Genomic DNA, 18,627 nt, shown 5'->3' with positions numbered 1-18,627 from the left:
TTTTCTTCAAGGGTGCAAAAATGAAGAAAGATAACCACCCTATATATAGGTGGATAGTTCTCTGTATTGTATCACTTGGAGTATATCCACACTTGGAGAATCTCCTTCAGCTTTTATCCATAACCATTTTGTTTGGTTAGAAAAAAAAAAAATATATATATATATATAACAATGCTTTTGGTTCCTTAATAGGTGGAGGGAAATGATCATGGGCATATGTAAGTTCACAAGATCTTATGTATCAGACTGTCTGAGGAAGCGCTGAGACATATCACAAGGTGGGAAACGCATTGCCTCACTGTGAGAAATCACATTAAGAACTTTTTGTGAGTATCATCACACTTGCTTGGTGACAAGACCTCTGCTAAGTACCATATACTACAGAGGCTGGTGTAAGGGCAACAGTGATTTTACCGCCTGGCTGGGCATCTCTATCCCATCTAAACAGCATGGACCTATGCATGAGAGATTCCCCTATTGAAGTGGACCGATATATAAGATCTTGCGAACTGACATATGCCCATAATCAGTTCCCTCCACCTATTAAGGAACCAACAGCATTGTTTTATATATATATATATATATATATATATATACAGTCAGGTCCATAAATATTGGGACATTGACAGAATTTTCAGATTTTGGCCTCTATTCTCCACCACAATGGTTTTGAAATGAAACAAACAAGATGTGCTTTAACTGCAGACTTTCAGATTTAATTTGAGGGTAATTACATCCAAATCGCGTGAACGGTGTAGGAATTACAACAGTTTCAATATGTGCCTCCCACTTTTTAAGGGGCCAAAAGTAATGGGACTATCAACTCAAAAGCTATTTCATGGATAGCTGTGGGCTATTCCCTCGTTATTGCATTATCAATTAAGCAGGTAAAAGGTCTGGAGTTGATTCTAGGTGTGACATTTGCATTTGGAATCAGTTGCTGTCGACTCTCAATAAGAGATCCAAAGAGCTGTCACTATCAGTGAAGCAAGCCATCATTAGGCTGAAAAATCAAAACAAACCCATCAGAGAGATAGCAAAAACATTAGGTGTGGCCAAATCAACTGTTTGGAACATTCTTAAAAAGAAAGAACGCACCGGAGAGCTCAGCAACACCAAAAGACCCGGAAGACCATGGAAAACAACTGTGGTGGATGACAAAAGAATTATGTCTCTGGTGAAGAAAAACCCCTTCACGACAGTTGGCCAAATCAAGAACACTCTCCAGGAGGTAGATGTATATGTGTCAAAGTCAATAATGAAGAGAAGAGTTCACAAGAATGAATATAGAGGGTTCACCACAAGATGCAGACCATTGGTGAGTCACGAAAACAGGAAGACCAGATTAGAGTTTGCCAAACAACATCTAAAAAAGCCATTACAGTTCTGGAACAACATGGACAGATGAGACAAAGATCAACTTCTACCAGAGTGATGGGAAGAGAAGAGTATGGAGAAGGAAAGGAACTGCTCATGATCCAAAACATACCACCTCATCAGTGAAGCATGGTGGTGGTAGTGTCATGGCGTGGGCATGTATGGCTGCCAATGGAACTGGTTCCCTTGTATTTATTGATGATGTGACTGCTGACAAAAGCAGCAGAATGAATTCTGAAGTGTTTCGGGCAATATTATATGCTCATATTCAGTCAAATGCTTCAGAACTCATTGGACGGCGCTTCACAGTGCAAATGGACAATGACCCGAAGCATACTGCAAAAGCATAACTTGTAAGCACATTGGTGGTGCGCTCTGGGCTATTAATAGTATGGTGTCAACTATAGTACAACAAATTCCTTAGTGGTAATCTGTAGGTAGGGTGTTCTTTATATGATTTCAATGTCTCAAAAAAGTACTCCTATCCCTAAATGGGAAATGTCTTTAAATCCACAATGTCCCATAAATTCTGGTGGGGCTTCAAACATAAGGGTCTTAGAGAAATGTCTATACAAATCTGTGGGATGGATGTTCTTTATATAATGCCTTCCTTAATTCTGTAGGATGGGTGTTCGTTATTAAATGTAACCTCTTCTCTCTCCTCTCCACCTCAAATGTAATGCATATGCACAGTATCAGGAACAGGGTGTACATGATCATGCAGGTAGGTAAGTAATGGATGTACTTACCAAACGTGAAGTCAGTTCCTGCTGGTATCCCTCGTCCCGGTGCTCAGCAGAAGTTTTGATGAAGAGTGGGGTAATAGGTACGTAAGGAGACTATGTACTCCAGTCTGATGAATGGCTTTTATTTTCTATATTTAAATATGAGACTCACAGGAGTCTAATACAGCAAAAAAGTGGACATATAGTATAAGTCCCAAAATCTGCACTATTGCATGTAATTATAGCAAGTTCGTTTGTAGGAAAAAAAGGGGCGTGGCCCAACGCGTTTCATCCAGTTAGAATGGACTTTTTCAAGGTGCCTACCTTTCTCTGTGTTCCCTCTTAAATATGTTTTGTAGATCATCTGTACTCGCTGCCACTGTTCGCGCCCACCGCACTTCTGGGTTCAGGATCGCGTCATCATCAGCTCCAGTGACCAAGTTGTGAACACTAAAGTATGTACTACAGTCTTTAGTTCGTGTATTGCGCTTGCGCGAACTTCGGCGGCCATTTTGGTGAGGCCATAAATCTATTAGCTTACGGATAAGGTATTGCGGCGGCCATTTTATTGGTGGGGAGCATCTATGGTGCTGGTATTATGGCCAAGAAAGCGTCTCCTTGTGGCCATTTTCTCAGTTATGTATATAAAAAACTCTAGTTATTTATAGTGGTAATATAGCTATATGGATCCAATATTATTAAATTGTAATTCTCTAAGATAATATTCTGTTAACTGAACATTAATTCTATCTTTGCCTTTTCTGATGTCTACCATATTCATCCATATACCATGCTATGATTAAATGGTCTAAAATAAAAATATAATGATTATTAGTGATGTTTCTTATTATGGATTGAACACTGTCTCAGTGTAAGTCATGTATTACAGGGGATTAATGTCAGGTAATGTCATGGAAACTCTTATCAAGTCGTCTTAGGTCAATAATTGCACACAATATCTCGCATATAGACATTATGTGCATTATATGATCCAATTGGGATTATGGATCTATATTTAGTCCTTCTGGGATCAGAGAATGTAGGTTAAATATCCATTTGCTTTCTATTTTGTCAATCCTTTCATTGTGATCCCCTCCCCTCCAATATGGCAGAACCTGGTCTACGGCTAAAAAAGACAGTGTTCAATCCATAATAAGAAACATATACCTCTTTTGAGTGGAGCTGCTAGGGTTATTATAAACAAGAGATCTAGAGCGCTGTTAATCCCTTTCTCATACTGCAAAATCAACCAAAGAGGTTTTTAAGGCTCAAAAGTGGAATGTTATGCAATGGCCAAGTCAATCCCCTGACCTGAATCCGATTGAGCATGCATTTCACTTGATGAAGACAAAACTGAAGGGAAAATGCCCCAAGAACAAGCAGGAACTGAAGACATTTGCAGTAGAGCAAATGTCACCAGGGATGAAACCCAGTGTCTGGTGATGTCTATGCTTTCCAGACTTCATGCTGTAATTGCCTGCAAAGGATTTGCAACAAAGTATTAAAAAGTGAATGTTAGAATTAGGATTGTTTAGTTTGTCCCATTACTTTTGGCCCCTTAAAAAGTGGGAGGCACATATAGAAACCGTTGTAATTCTTACACCGTTCACCTGATTTGGATGTAATTACCCTCAAATTAAATCTGAAAGTCTGCAGTTAAAGCACATCTTGTTTGTTTCATTTCAAAGCCATTGTGGTGGTGAATAGAGGCCAAAATCTGAAAATTCTGTCAATGTCCCAATATTTATGGACCAGACTGTATATATATTTTTTTTTTCTTTATTCTAACCAAACAAAGTGGTTATGGATAAAAGCTGATGGAGATTCTTCAAGTGTGGATTGGATACAGGACCTGATTCAGACCCGCTCATGAGTGCACAGTTCTCGCAAGCGGGTTGATTTTCCCCCACTGCACATGCCACCCACATGATTTACCACCCACAGCTATGCGAGCGTCCAAGAGGCCGCTCCAAGTTGAGGTAGGAGGGCCCTGATTCAGAGCGAGAGCTCTTGTCAGAGCGTCCGGCTCTGAATCAGGGCCCTCCTACCTCAACTTGGAGTGGCCTCTTGGACGCTCGCATAGCTGTGGGTTACCACCCACAGCTTATGCGAGCGTCCATGATGATGGTTGCGATGGTGAAGACCATCGCGACCATCGGGCTTGCGACGAGACCCTGTGGTAGGGTCTCGTTGCCGCAAGCCCTGGAGTGATTTTGGCTCTATCAGAGCCAAAATCACTCCCACTGACATCACTAGTGATGTCAGTGGGGCCAGACCAAGACGGTAGGCGTTCCCATGGGAACGCCTCCGTCTGGCAGCCATGCCCCCAGCACGCCCACCAAAGGGGGCGTGCTGTCAATCACCATCGACGGCACGCCCCCTTTGGTGCGAGACCCGGAGCGACAGCTTGGCTGTCGCTAGCCAGGTCTCGGGCATGCGCACGACGGAGCTCCCTCCGTCGTGCGCATGCGCATTTGGGGACCATCGACCAGCTTGCGAGCGTCCTGCGCTCGCGAGCGGGTCTGAATGAGACCCAAAGTTCCCATTACTTTTTTCTGTGCTTTCATCACATAACATGTTTCGACTTGTGCGGTGGAACATCAGTGGTTCCCAAACAAAAAATTCAGGACAAAGCATTGTGTAGAGCCCTTTATAATGCTCTGTGATTCCTATGAAAGCTCTCACCTGCTTCTTATTTATGGGCCGTGGCCATTTTTGTATTACCTCAATTTTGTTATGTTGTGGCTTTAGCAGGTTTTTGCCTATGGTGTATCCAAGATTCTTCACCTCTTCCATTTCTAAGCAACACTTTTTTGGGTAGGCCATCAATCCTGCCTCACGTATGGAATCCAGCACTGCTTGTACCCTGAGTAAGTGAGACTGCCAGTCAGGACTACACATGACTACATCAGCAAGATAAGCAGCACATGGTCTATGGGGCCTTAGAATTTTTTCCATCATTCTCTGAAATGTGGCGGGTGCCCCAAGTAATCTAAATGGCATTGCAGGATCCGTAGACTTCAATAGGATGCCAGCAGTATTACAAATCTAGAGTAGATGGAGTATTATGCAAAGTAACAGAACAATATGGCATTTAGTAAAATGATTCATGAACAAGTTTTTTTTTTTCCATTCATTAATGAATTAATTCATTGTGAAGACATGTATTGTTACATAAAAATGTAGGCTCAGGCAAATTGTTATACCCCAGCAGTCTATGGCAATAAAGTGCTGAATCCTTTATGAAAGTGCTACATGTCTCTACAAAACAGGCTTTTCTGTAAAATAACACTAAACACAATTATTGTCAGGAAAGTCCTAGAATGGTAGGAGGAACATTAGTGACCCCATCTAAATGATGTTGCCTGCATAGTCATCAGATCCCAATCCAACCAAGCACAGAAATGAAATGAGGTACCCAGATTAGAGATCCACCACCGTCTACTTTGCAGTAACAAAAGGGCTCATTAAGGTTAGTAAGAGGTAGCGGTGAGTGAGTTCGGATTTCTGAAATCCGAACCCCCCCGAGCCCCCCCGATCCGAGGCCGATCCGAGTCAGGCTCGACTTTTCCCGCCTGACTCGGATCTGAAATCGAGGCAAAACGTCATCATCCCGCCTTCCGGGTCTCGCGGGTTTTGGATCCTATATAAGGTACCCGCGTCGGCGCCATTTTCTCACTCGGCTGTGGACAGTGAAGAGGGAGGGTGGGAGTTTGGGCTGGCTGGGCTGTGTAGTGTAGTGTAGTGCAGAGTAGTGTTGTGCTGTGCTGCTTGTGCATAGGAGCTGTGTCCACTACTTCAAAGTCCATAGGGGCTGACTGTGTTGTGTTGTGCTGCTGTTGTCCATAGGGGCTGTGTCCACTACTTCAAAGTCCATAGGGGCTGGCTGGACTGTGTTGTGCTGCTGTTGTCCATAGGGGCTGTGTCCACTCCAAAGTCCTGTGCAGTGTCCCAGTCCTAAAGGGGTGCTGTAGTGTTGTCCAGGGGGTGCTCTGTCCATCAGGGCTGCTCCCCCCAAGTGCTAAAAAAATATATATTTTTTCTGTGTTTGTGAATTGTGTGCGCAGTAGCTGACCGTTAAAGGGTGCTGTAACCCCCAAAGTACACTCCAAACCAAATAAAAAAATATTTTCTGTGTTTGTGAATTGTGTGCACTGTGGCTGCACGTGCATCAACAAAGGAGCAGTGCCAAGCGTTTGCCTGTGTCCCGTAAGTAAAGAGCAGGCTGGCTCATTTCTTAAAGGGTGGTGTAACCCACAAAGTGCACTACTCTCCAGCAAAAATAAAAAAATATTTTCTGTGTTTGTGTGCGCCTTAGCCGCACGTATATATCAATATAACATAAATGGAGGACCAAACTTTCTCCAATAAAAATAAAATAGGGAAAGATCAAAAACCACTTCCTACTAGTGCTGTTGCTGCTGCTGGGAGTTGTTCATCATCCCAGAGAGGAAGTAGGAACACCACTACTTTTACTAAACAATTGACCCTCCAACAGTCCCTAGCGATGAGGATGAAGTACGACAGCAGTCATCCTGAAGCAAAACGTATAACTGAGGCCTTGACTGCTATGTTGGTGTTAGACGTGCGTCCGGTATCCGCCATTAGTGCAGTGGGATTTAGACAATTGATGGAGGTAGTGTGTCCCCGGTTCCAAATCCCATCTAGATTCCACCTGCATCCTCAAAGCAGCAGTGACAAGCGTGCATCTGTCTGTTAAAGGGTGGTGTAACCCTCAAAGTGCGCTCCACAAACAATAAAAAAATTCTTTTTTTTTTCTCTTTGTGAAATGTGTGGGCTGTAGCTGCACCTGCATCTTTAAAGCAGCAGCGACAAGCGTGCATCTGTCTGTTAAAGGATTACATCGGTGACAGCATCCAAGTAGGCATGTCAGACAGTCCGTACCTGTACTGGCAGGAAAAAGAAGCAATTTGGAGGTCCCTGTACAAACTGGCTCTATTTTACCTGAGTTGCCCCCCCTCCAGTGTGTACTCCGAAAGAGTGTTTAGTGCAGCCGGGAACCTTGTCAGCGAAAGGCGTAGGAGGTTGCTTCCACAAAATGTGGAGAAGATGATGTTCATAAAATGAATTCTCAACTCTTCCAGGGAGACCAGCCTCCAGAACGTACAGAGGGACCTGTGGTTGTGGATTCCAGTGGGGACTAATTAATACTCTGTGAGGATGAGGATGTACACAACACTGAAGAGGGTGAGGAATCGGTGGAGGATGAGGACGACATCTTGCCTCCGTAGAGCCAGTTTGTGCAGGGACAGATTAATTGCCAGCTTGTTTTGTGGGGGCCCAAACAAACCAATCATTTCAGCCACAGTCGTGTGGCAGACCCTGGCGCTGAAATGTTTGGTTTGTTAAAGTGTGCATGTCCTGTTTATACAACATAAGGGTGGGAGGGCCCAAGGACAATTCCATCTTGCACCTCTTTTTTTTCTTTGAATTATGTACAGTTTGGGGCCTAGTTTTTCAAACTGCCATCCTGTCTGCCACTGCAGTGTCACTCCTAGATGGGCCACGTGTTTGTGCCGCCCACTCGTATCTCTTACCATAGTCATCCAGCTACCTCGGTGCAACCTTTTGGATATAAAAACACTATTGAGGTGTGAGGTGTTCACAATAGACTGGAAATGAGTGGAAATTAAGGTTATTGAGGTTAATAATAGCATAGGAGCAGAAAAACACAGATCCAAAACACAAAACCCAGAACCCAAAACACGGAAGGGTGGTTTTGGCAAAACCAATCCAGATCCAAAACACGAAGAAAGATCCAGATCCAAAACCAAAACACGAAAAGTGGCCGATGCACACTCCCTAGTAAGAGGCAGCTTTCTTGTACTGCACTTTTGAGCACTTTGTACAGCCTTTCTGTGATTTATTTAGGTTCATTTCTAGGAATTAAGGGATCTATGTACTAAGCCTTGTAGACAGATAAAGTGGACAGAGATAAAGTGCCAGCCAGTCAGCTCACAGACTGTGTTTGAAAAATTACAGTTAGGAGCTGATTGGTTGGTACTTTATCTCTGTCCACTTTATCTCTCTCCAAGGCTTAGTACACAGACCCCCGTACAGGATTAACTCACTATTAGGTAGATAGATCTAATGGTGCGTACACAAGGTCAGATATAACAGGACGATATGAACGATAACGATATCGATCATATCGTTAATATCGTCTTGTTTTTGGGCCCTTCCAACACCCAAACGATGGTCGATGCACGTGCACGGATGGTCTAATTCGATATTGACCATCGCCCGTGCATGCAGGCCAACCTGGTCGATATCAACCAGGTTAGCCTGGTTACTATAGGGACTAGTCATTTAGGGGTTGGTGCATGTGCTGGATGTTCGATATCGAACATCCAGCACATGCAGGACGATCAGACAACGTCATTGTCTGATTGCTCTGTGTGTACGGCGCTTAACAAAACGGCTGCAGAACATTGTCAGTTTTATGTAAGTGTGAATAGTTGATAATTAGGTTTTCGATTTTTTTTTACAGGCATATGCATTATATAAAGTATTAAAATAAAAAATTTGTGTAACACATGGCCTGATTCAGACCCGCTCGCGAGCGCTATGCACTCGCAAGCGGGTCGATGGTGGCCCAGTGCGCATGCGCATGACAGAGCTGGCTCCGTCGTGCGCGTGCGTGAGATCCGGATAGCGACGGGCAAACCGTCGCTCCGGGTCTCGTACCAAAGCGGGCGTGCTGTCGATGTTGAGTGACAGTACACCTCCTTTGGTGGGCGGGCCGGGGACGTGGCTGCCCAGATGGAGGCGTTCCCATGGGAACACCTACCGTCTGGGGCCAGCCCCACTGACATCATAAGTGATGTCAGTGGGAGTGCTTTCGGCTCTGTTAGAGCCGTAAGCACTCTGGGGCTTGCGGCAACGAGACCCTACCACAAGGGTCTTGTCGCAAGCCTGATGGTGTCGCGATGGTCTTGACTCTTGACCATCGTGACCATCTTCCTGGCCGCTCGCTATAGCTATGGGTGGTCACCCACAGCTATGCGAGCGGCCAGGAGGCCGCTCTGAAAAACAAGAAGGCCAGCCCTGATTCAGAGTGAGCGCTCTGTCAGAGCGTCCGGCTCTGAATCAGGCCCACAGTCCTCAAAATGACATACTGTGTGTCATGGACACTGCATGCCATCGTTACGCACCGGCCTGCATTCTGTGCGTGAGCAGGTTTTATTTAGTAATATACATATACCTTAGAAAGCCAGAGAGCTGCTCAGAATATACAACACAGACGGCATCCAGATGCCTGATGACAATTGTTTGGGCTGCACACGCCTTAGGGTGAATAGGAGCCTGCCAAAAGAACTTGAAATAAGAAAAAGAACTTTATCACAAGATTACAAGACCTTGTTTTTATTCATTCAATAAATCCAGATGTCTAAAAGCTCACAAAGTTGTTTAGATACTGTAGTAAAATAATTTCTTCAAATATGCCATTCTGTTTTTAAGACACCATCCTCATTTTTATTTTTTATTTTCCGCCCATGTTTACAGTATATCACAGCCATTCTTCTAAAAATGAGTAATATAATAAATATGAAAATATATTATATATGTATAGGGTAGTAATACATGAAAAAAAAATAAAAAAAAAATATATATATATATATATATATATACAGTCAGGTGCATAAATATGGGACATTGACAGAATTTTCATATTTTGCCCTCTATTCACCACCACAATTGCTTTGAAATGAAACAAACAAACAGGATGTGCTTTAACTGCAGACTTCGAAAAACAACTGTGGTGGATGACAGAAGAATTATTTCCCTGGTGAAGAAAAACCCCTTCACTACAGTTGGCCAAATCAAGAACACTCTCCAGGAGGTAGGTGTATATGTGTCAAAGTCAACAATCAAGAGAAGACTTCACAAGAGTGAATATAGAGGGTTCACCACAAGATGTAAACCATTGGTGAGCCTCAAAAACAGGAAGACCAGATTAGAGTTTGCCAAGGAACATCTTAAAAATATGAGATATGGTAAGAACTTACCCTTGTTATCTCTATTTCTACGAAGTCCATAGGGTTCCACAGGATACCTTGGGGTATAGGTGTGACGTCAGTCGCAGGGCACCAAAGAGTTAAGCTTTCAGCCTCTCAGGATGCACTAGGTCCCCCTCCTATACCCCGCCCCCGGGCCAAGGCACCTCAGTTAGTTACCAAGCCATAGGCCGGAGGAGGAGAAGGAAGAGAGAGAACAAAGATCTGGACACATACAAGAATCACATTCTCACCAGAGGGAGACGGAAAACCGGTGACCAGAGCAAAGCCCATCTGCAGCACAGGTGCGACAGGGCGGGAGTCCTGTGGAACCCTATGGACTTCGTAGAAATAGAGATAACAAGGGTAAGTTCTTACCATATCTCATATTTTCTACTTCAGGGTCCATAGGGTATCCACAGGATACCTTGGGGATGTCCCAAAGCAGTATCCTTTAAGGGTGGGGACGCTCCTGTGCAGAAAGGAGAATCCGCCGCCCGAAGGAAGCATCCTGAGAGGCGAAGGTGTCAAACCTGTAATACCTCACGAAGGTATGGACAGAAGACCACGTAGCAGCCTTGCAGATCTGAACTGCCGAGGCACCACGTCGAGCTGCCCACGAAGGACCCACAGACCTAGTGGAATGAGCCTTCAGAGAAGGAGGGACCGGTAGGCCTTCATGAAGATAAGCTTCAGAAATAGCCATACGGATCCAGGCTGCCAAAGTTTGCTTTGAAGCAGGCCAACCCTTTTTACGGAAGCCATAGAGGACAAACAAAGCGTCCGACTTCCTAAACGAAGAAGTGCGGTCAACATAAGTCCTTAAGGCCCGCACAACATCCAAAGAGGCCTCACCCACGGAAAGACCCGGTGAGTTAAAGGCCGGAACAACTATTTCCTCGTTAACTGGGAAACAACTTTGGGAAGAAACTCGGGCCGAGTGCGGAGCACTGCCCTGTTCCCATAAAAAACCAAGAAAGGGGGTCTACAAGAAAGAGCCCCTAACTCAGAAACACGTCTGGCCGAAGCAATGGCCAGAAGGAAAACAGTCTTAGCTGTTAGCCATTTAAGATCCACTGAGCCCAGTGGTTCAAACGGCGGTCCTTGGAGAGCCCTCAGGACCACAGCCAAATCCCAAGGCGCCACAGGTGGAACAAAGGGCGGCTGAATGCGGAGAACACCCTGCATAAAGGTGCGCACATCCGGGATTGTAGCAATCCTACGGTGAAACCAGACAGATAGGGCCGAAACCTGTACCTTCAAAGAAGCAAGGCGAAGCCCATGATCTAGTCCCGCTTGCAGGAAGGCGAGAATCCGAGACAGACGAAACTCCCGCGGTGCATAACCTCTCGGTCGACACCACTGGAAGAACATATGCCACACGCGATGGTATATCCTCGCGGAAGACGGTTTCCGAGCTCGTAACATGGTACGCACCACAGAGCTGGAAAACCCCCGGGACCTCAGCATGGCCGTCTCAACAGCCACGCCGTCAAAGACAGCCGAGTCAGGTCCGGGTGAAGGCAAGGACCCTGAGACAGAAGGTCCGGTCGTAGCGGCAACCGCAGAGGACTGTCCACGGACAGACCCTGAAGGTCTGAGAACCAGTGCCGTCTGGGCCACGCGGGAGCTATCAACAGGAGCGTCCCTCCTTCCTGTTTGAATTTCCGGATTACCCGTGGAAGAAGGGAGACCGGAGGGAACAGGTATGTGAACCGGAACGTCCACCGGACGGACAGAGCATCCACCAGAGACGCCCCTTCGTCTCTTGTGCAAGACCCGTACACCGGCAACTTGTTGTTGTGCCGGGACGCCATGAGGTCGATTTCTGGAAGACCCCACCTGTCCACCAGTAGTTGAAAAACGTCCGGGTGCAGGGACCATTCCCCCGGATGAACGTCCTGGCGACTTAGAAAGTCCGCCTCCCAATTTAGCACTCCCGGGATGAAGACCGCTGATATGGCCGGAAGATTGCGCTCCGCCCAAACCAGGATCCGAGAGACCTCTACGAGAGCCGCCCGACTGCGAGTTCCTCCTTGCCTGTTTATGTAGGCCACGGTGGTAGCGTTGTCCGACTGGACCTGCACCGGGCGACCCTGGAGAAACCGCTGTGCCTGCTGGAGAGCATTGAAGACCGCACGGAGTTCCAAGATATTTATTGGAAGCTCCGCTTCTGTCGGCGTCCACCTGCCCTGGAACAAGTGTGGACCCGAAACTGCTCCCCAGCCCCGAAGACTGGCGTCCGTTGTCAACAGGACCCAATTTGGAACCCAGAACGGACGTCCCTTGTTGAGGTGGGTCGTCTGTAACCACCACGCAAGGGACAGGCGAACCTCCTGGGTGAGCACAATCGTCTGGGACTTCAAAGACTGAGTCAGCCCGTTCCACTTGGACAGGATCAGGTGCTGCAGAGGTCTGGAGTGAAACTGGGCGTATTCCACCATGTCGAACACCGACACCATGGAGCCCAGTAACCTCATCGCCGAGTGTAAGGACACCCGGCGGCTGTGCAGGCAACTGCGCACCCTTGACTGTAAAGCAGAGATCTTGTCCTCCGTCACGAAGATCCTTTGCTGTCCCGAGTCCAATAAGGCTCCAAGATGCAGAATCCTCCGAGACGGGATTAGAGTGGACTTCTGCCAGTTGATTAGCCAGCCGTGCCGTTGCAGCAGTGCAATGGTCAGGTCCAAGTGGCGTAACAGGAGCTCTGGAGATCCTGCCACCAATAACAGGTCGTCCAAATACGGCAACATGCGGACTCCCTGCAGCCGCAGAGAAGCCGCCATGACCGCCATCACCTTGGTGAAAACACGTGGTGCTGTTGCCAGGCCAAAAGGTAACGCCCGAAACTGGAAGTGGTCGCTGCGGATTGCAAACCTGAGGAACTGTTGATGGCGCCAAAGAATAGGGACATGCAGGTAAGCGTCCTGTATGTCCAATGACACCAAGTAGTCCCCAGGTTCCAGCGCCAGAATGATGGACCGTAGGGTCTCCATCCGAAACTTCGGGACCCGCAAAGACTTGTTGAGTGCTTTGAGGTTGAGAATCGGACGATATGACCCATTGGGTTTCTGTACCAAAAATAGATTTGAATAGAAACCCTGGCCCCTCTGGGAGAATGGAACAGCCACTATAACTCCAGCCTGGAGCATAGTGTGCAATACCTTCCGCAGCTCCGTAGCCTTGTTCCGGTCTGATGGGAGACCCGTGGTGAAGAAGCGAGCCGGGGGTCTGTGCCGGAAGGAGAGGGCGTATCCATGGGAAACCACCTCCAGAACCCAAGTGTCTGTTGTAGTGGTCGACCAACACTGGGCGAACTGTAGCAGGCGGCCTCCCACCCTGGGATCCCCCAAAGGGAGGCCCGGACCGTCAGGCCGCAGGCTTGTCATCTGGCTTGGGGGCCGGACGTCTGGTACTCCATGCCTGCTTCCGGGGCTTGACCGATTTCTTAGGGCCAGCCTGTCGAGGAAACGACTGTGGTTTGGGCCTGCCCTGGGCCCTAGATGACCGAAAGGACGATGGTCCCGAACCAGAAGGAGCAGCGGCCGACGGGAGACAAGCAGATTTGGCTGCCGCCAGCGTGGCCACAATCTTATCCAGATCCGGACCGAAGAGAACTTCTCCGGTAAACGGCAACGCTTCCAGACCTTTCTTGGAATCTGCGTCCGCCTTCCAGGATCGCAGCCACAAGGTGCGACGAGCAGCTACCGCTGCTGAAGAAATTCTAGACACCAGAGTACTAATGTCTAGAGCCGCCTCGTTGATGTAGGTGGCCGAATCACGGAGATTGCCAATCAACTCCGCCTGTTCGGCCGGACAGTCGGATTCAAAAGAAGCCTCTAATGAATCCGCCCAGCGCTCCATCGCTCTGGCAACCCAGCAAATGGCCATAGCCGGCCGTGCTGCCCCCCCTGCAAGGGAATAAGCGGACTTCAGGCAGATTTCTACCTTGCGGTCCGTAGCATCCTTAAGGGAGGACATGGATGGCATCGGCAATGTGGCACTACGGACAAGACGGGTCACGTGAGAATCCACCTGTGGAGGGGATTCCCACTTAGCAAAATAATTATCCGCGAACGGATAAGCCACCGCCAGGCGTCTCTGCGGCTGGTATCTTTTGCCAGGTTGTTTCCACGCCTCCTCTAAATGGTCCACCAACTGACCCGAAAGAGGAAAGACTGTGGCATCGCCCTTCACATCTTTGAAAAAGGCATACTTAGATTTAGCCGCTGGGGGAACTTCGTCCTCAATCACCAAGGCTGTGCGGACCGCCCGAATAAGTCCAGGAATATATACTTTGGACTTAGCATCAGCGTCCTTAGTATGGAGAGGTTCCTGATCGTAAGGATCCAGAATCTCCCCATCATCAGACGTCCCTTCGTCATCCTCATAAGGAGCGGACAGAGACGCCACCGGCCTTTTATGAGGCCGCATCACAGACTCCCCTTGCAACACATCCGACAAGTGCTGTACAGAACTCGTCAGGGAGTTAACCCACGCTGGCTCCTGAGAACCCGGGAGCGGGGAAATAGGGAGACTGTGGGGTACCACCAATTGTCGTGGGAACCCCTGCATGGGTGACGACACCACAGACTGCTGGGACAAACCCCTCGGAGTAAACGCGGGCTGCGGAGCTAACTGGCCCACTAAAGCTGTTAACGCCTGAGCGAAACAAGCCCAGGGCGGCTCCTGTACCGGTGCTGTAACCGTAATAGGCCGCGCCATGGACAAACACTGCCGGCAAAGGCCCTCCGCGCTACCCTCCCCCTCCGCTAACGGTACTTTGCACGTGGTACACTGTAGCCGGAGGGGAAAATCACTTTCAGACATGATGGCACCACGTATGTGACCTCTCTCACCAATTAAGTATTAAATAGGCGAGAGACCACCCTGCAGCACCGCACCGCAAGGGCTTTAGCAGAAGAACAGGGACAGTAATAAAGTTGACAGTTTAGAGAAGAAAAGTTACAGGCAGCAGCGCTAGCACAGTCACATACAATGCAGAGAAATAACAATTCCTGCACTAACAGCGCTGATTACTCAACTACACAGACACAGGGCCTGGTAGGACACAGCGCTGCATACACAGACCTGAGCCACAGCGGAGGAGAGGTATGCGGGGGGACCCAGACCACGATGCTTCCGTCCAGCGATTCTAGCAGCGTTCACCATGCGTTCTGAAGAAGATGGCCGCCGAGGAGCAGAGAGGAGGCTGGCCTGGGGGAGGAGCGCTGCCACAGGACCAGTCGGCAGCATGCAGAGAGGGCTGTGTGCAGCGGGGGAGGCGCCGGCTGTGAGACAGGGAAGGCGCGCTCCCCTGGCATGCATTTAACCCCTGGGACGCCGCAGCGCTACCGCTCTGCTGCGGTCCGCTGTCCCAGGGGGTAGTGGAAGCGCAGGTTGGTCGCCTGGCTCCACGCTGCAGCCAGTCCCCATGGAGCCCCCTGCCTGGGGACTTAGGACCATGTGATCAGCGGGGACCCACCGCGGGACCCCGCTGCTTACCTCTGTCCCCCTTGAATCCGGCCATGGTCCGGAGCATCTGGGGTCACCGCTAGCTGTGACCCCAGACGCCCACCAGCATCCCCGGATCAGTACCGGCGTTCTGGTACCGGCGGGGTGTAGGGAAGACAGCATGGACGTCAGGACTGACTGTCCATGCTGTTCATCCAGATGTGCAGCCACAGCTGCATGAAGAAAAAGCTTCAGGGGCTCTTCTAGCCCCCACTCCAACAGGTGCACCCGACTCCGGCCGGGCACCAAACTAAACTGAGGTGCCTTGGCCCGGGGGCGGGGTATAGGAGGGGGACCTAGTGCATCCTGGGAGGCTGAAAGCTTAACTCTTTGGTGCCCTGCGACTGACGTCACACCTATACCCCAAGGTATCCTGTGGATACCCTATGGACCCTGAAGTAGAAAAGCCATTACAGTTCTGGAACAACATCCTATGGACAGATGAGACAAAGATCAACTTCTACCAGAGTGATGGGAAGAGAAGAGTATGGAGAAGGAAAGGAACTGCTCATGATCCAAAACATGAAAATAAGAGTAAACAGCGCTCTGGATCTCTTGTCGGGCAGCCTATTATGATAACCCTAGCAGCTCCACTTCATTAGAGGTATCCCACCTCTGTATAACATAAATGAAAGTATAGTAGTGGTGCGCTCTGGGTTATGCTAACTAGATGATATGTGGTGAAGATGGTTCCTTAATAGCAAACTATAAAGTCAATGTTCCTTAGTAAGCAATCAGCTACTAATGTTGCAGCAAAACTTCCTTATCCCTAACCGGGAAATGTCTAATTATGTCCACAATGTTTTAATAAATCCCCATGGGAATCCAACATGAGAGGTCTTGGGAGAATGTCTCAGTAATCTGTGGGATGTGTGTTCTTGATGAAGTAAAGTCTCACAGTAAATGTCTGTTAAATGCTGTAGGATGGGTGTTCTGCTGCAGCATGCCCTCTTCTCTCTCCTCTCCACCTCAAATGGCCCACGCCCCTTTCTACAGAACACTTGGTGACTTTCTCATGCCTTGTATATTTTGGGACTTAACCCATTCATTACTGCTTTAGACTCCTGTAAGTCTTTACTGATTTTTAATAGAATAAATAAGATTTGATTCCATTAGATTGCATAGCCTCCCTGTATTGCCTTATATACAATACCCCTCTCTCCACCGCGGACCTCTTCAAGCACTGGGACAAAGGATACCAGCAGGAACTGACCAGTCTGGTAAGTACATCCATCACTTACCTACCTGCATCATCGTGTATACCCTGTCCCTGATACTGTGCCTATACATTGCATTTGATGTGGAGAGGAGAGAGAAGAGGGCATGCTGCAGCAGAACACCCATCCTACAGCATTTAACAGACATTTACTGTGAGACTTTACTTCATCAAGAACACACATCCCACAGATTACTGAGACATTCTCCCAAGACCCCTCATGTTGGATTCCCATGGGGATTTATTAAAACATTGTGGACATAATTAGACATTTCCCGGTTAGGGATAAGGAAGTTTTGCCTGCAACATTAGTAGCTGGCGAGGATATGCCTGCTTAGGCACAAAACAGTCCCTTAAAATACTGTATAGAAAACACCTTGACACGAGGATCAAACGTCAATAAGGATTTCAAGTGGGAAGCAACTCACGGTTACTTGAGGCGTCACCAGAGATAGAAGGCACACGGGTAGAGGCGGTATACGTTGTAGCATGGATGTTCACTGGAGACGTAAGGCACACAGGTGGGGATGGTAACACTGCTGCACGGGTAGTCACCAGAGACGTATAGGCACACAGGTAAAGGTGGGTACACTGCTGCACGGGTATTCACCAAAGACGTAAAGGCACACAGGTAAAGGTGGTAACACTGCTGCACGGGTATTCACCAGAGATGTATAGGCACACAGGTAAAGGTGATAACACTGCTGCACGGGTATTCACCAGAGATGTTTAGGCACACAGGTAAAGGTGGTAACACTGCTGCACGGGTATTCACCAGAGATGTATAGGCACACAGGTAAAGGTGATAACACTGCTGCACGGGTATTCACCAGAGATGTTTAGGCACACAGGTAAAGGTGGTCACACTGCTGCTGTACGGGTGAATAGGAACCTGGACCTGGAACTCACTAAAGCACGCTAGGAGACAACCGTTGTTCAGGCAATTTCCCATAACCTGTGGAACAGTTTTATACCCAGGGGAACCCTTAGACAGGTGCACAGCATCAGTTGAAAACGGGCCTATCAGGGAGAAGGATCCAGTCACATGGGCCGACTGTCATGGCGGCGCCCATGTCCGGATTTGCGATGCCGGACACCAGCCCTCCAGGAAGCCACAGCAAGCGGGGAGAATACTCAGCTTCTCCCCCGCCGTCGCGCAGGCTGACCGACCACCCAGGATGAAAGGGGAAGCCGGCGGTGCGGTAAGCAGGCGCCGATCCCCGGCTGAGCCCTGACACTAGTTAGCATAACCCAGAGCGCACCTCTACTATACTTTCATGATCCAAAACATACCACCTCATCAGTGAAGCATGGTGGTGGTGGTGTCATAGCATGGGCACGTATGGCCACCAATGGAACTGGTTCCCTTGTATTTATTGATGATGTGACTGCTGACAAAAGCAGCAGAATGAATTCTGAAGTGTTTCGGGCAATATTATATGCTCATATTCAGTCAAATGCTTCAGAACTCATTGGACGGCGCTTCACAGTGCAGATGGACAATGACCCGAAGCATACTGCAAAAGCAGCCAAAGAGTTTTTTAAGGCTAAAAAGTGGAATGTTATGCAATGGCCAAGTCAATCCCCTGACCTGAATCCGATTGAGCATGCATTTCACTTGATGAAGACAAAACTGAAGGGAAAATGCCCCAAGAAAAAGCAGGAACTGAAGACATTTGCAGTAGAGGCCTGGCAGAGCGTCACCAGGGATGAAACCCAGCATCTGGTGATGTCTATGCATTCCAGACCTGCAAAGGATTTGCAACAAAGTATTAAA

This window comes from Taudactylus pleione, unplaced genomic scaffold (genome assembly GCF_031769625.1).
Source record: "Taudactylus pleione unplaced genomic scaffold, aTauple2 ptg001031l, whole genome shotgun sequence".
NCBI classification, from domain to species: domain Eukaryota; kingdom Metazoa; phylum Chordata; class Amphibia; order Anura; family Myobatrachidae; genus Taudactylus; species Taudactylus pleione.
This window is presented reverse-complemented; position numbering follows the sequence as displayed.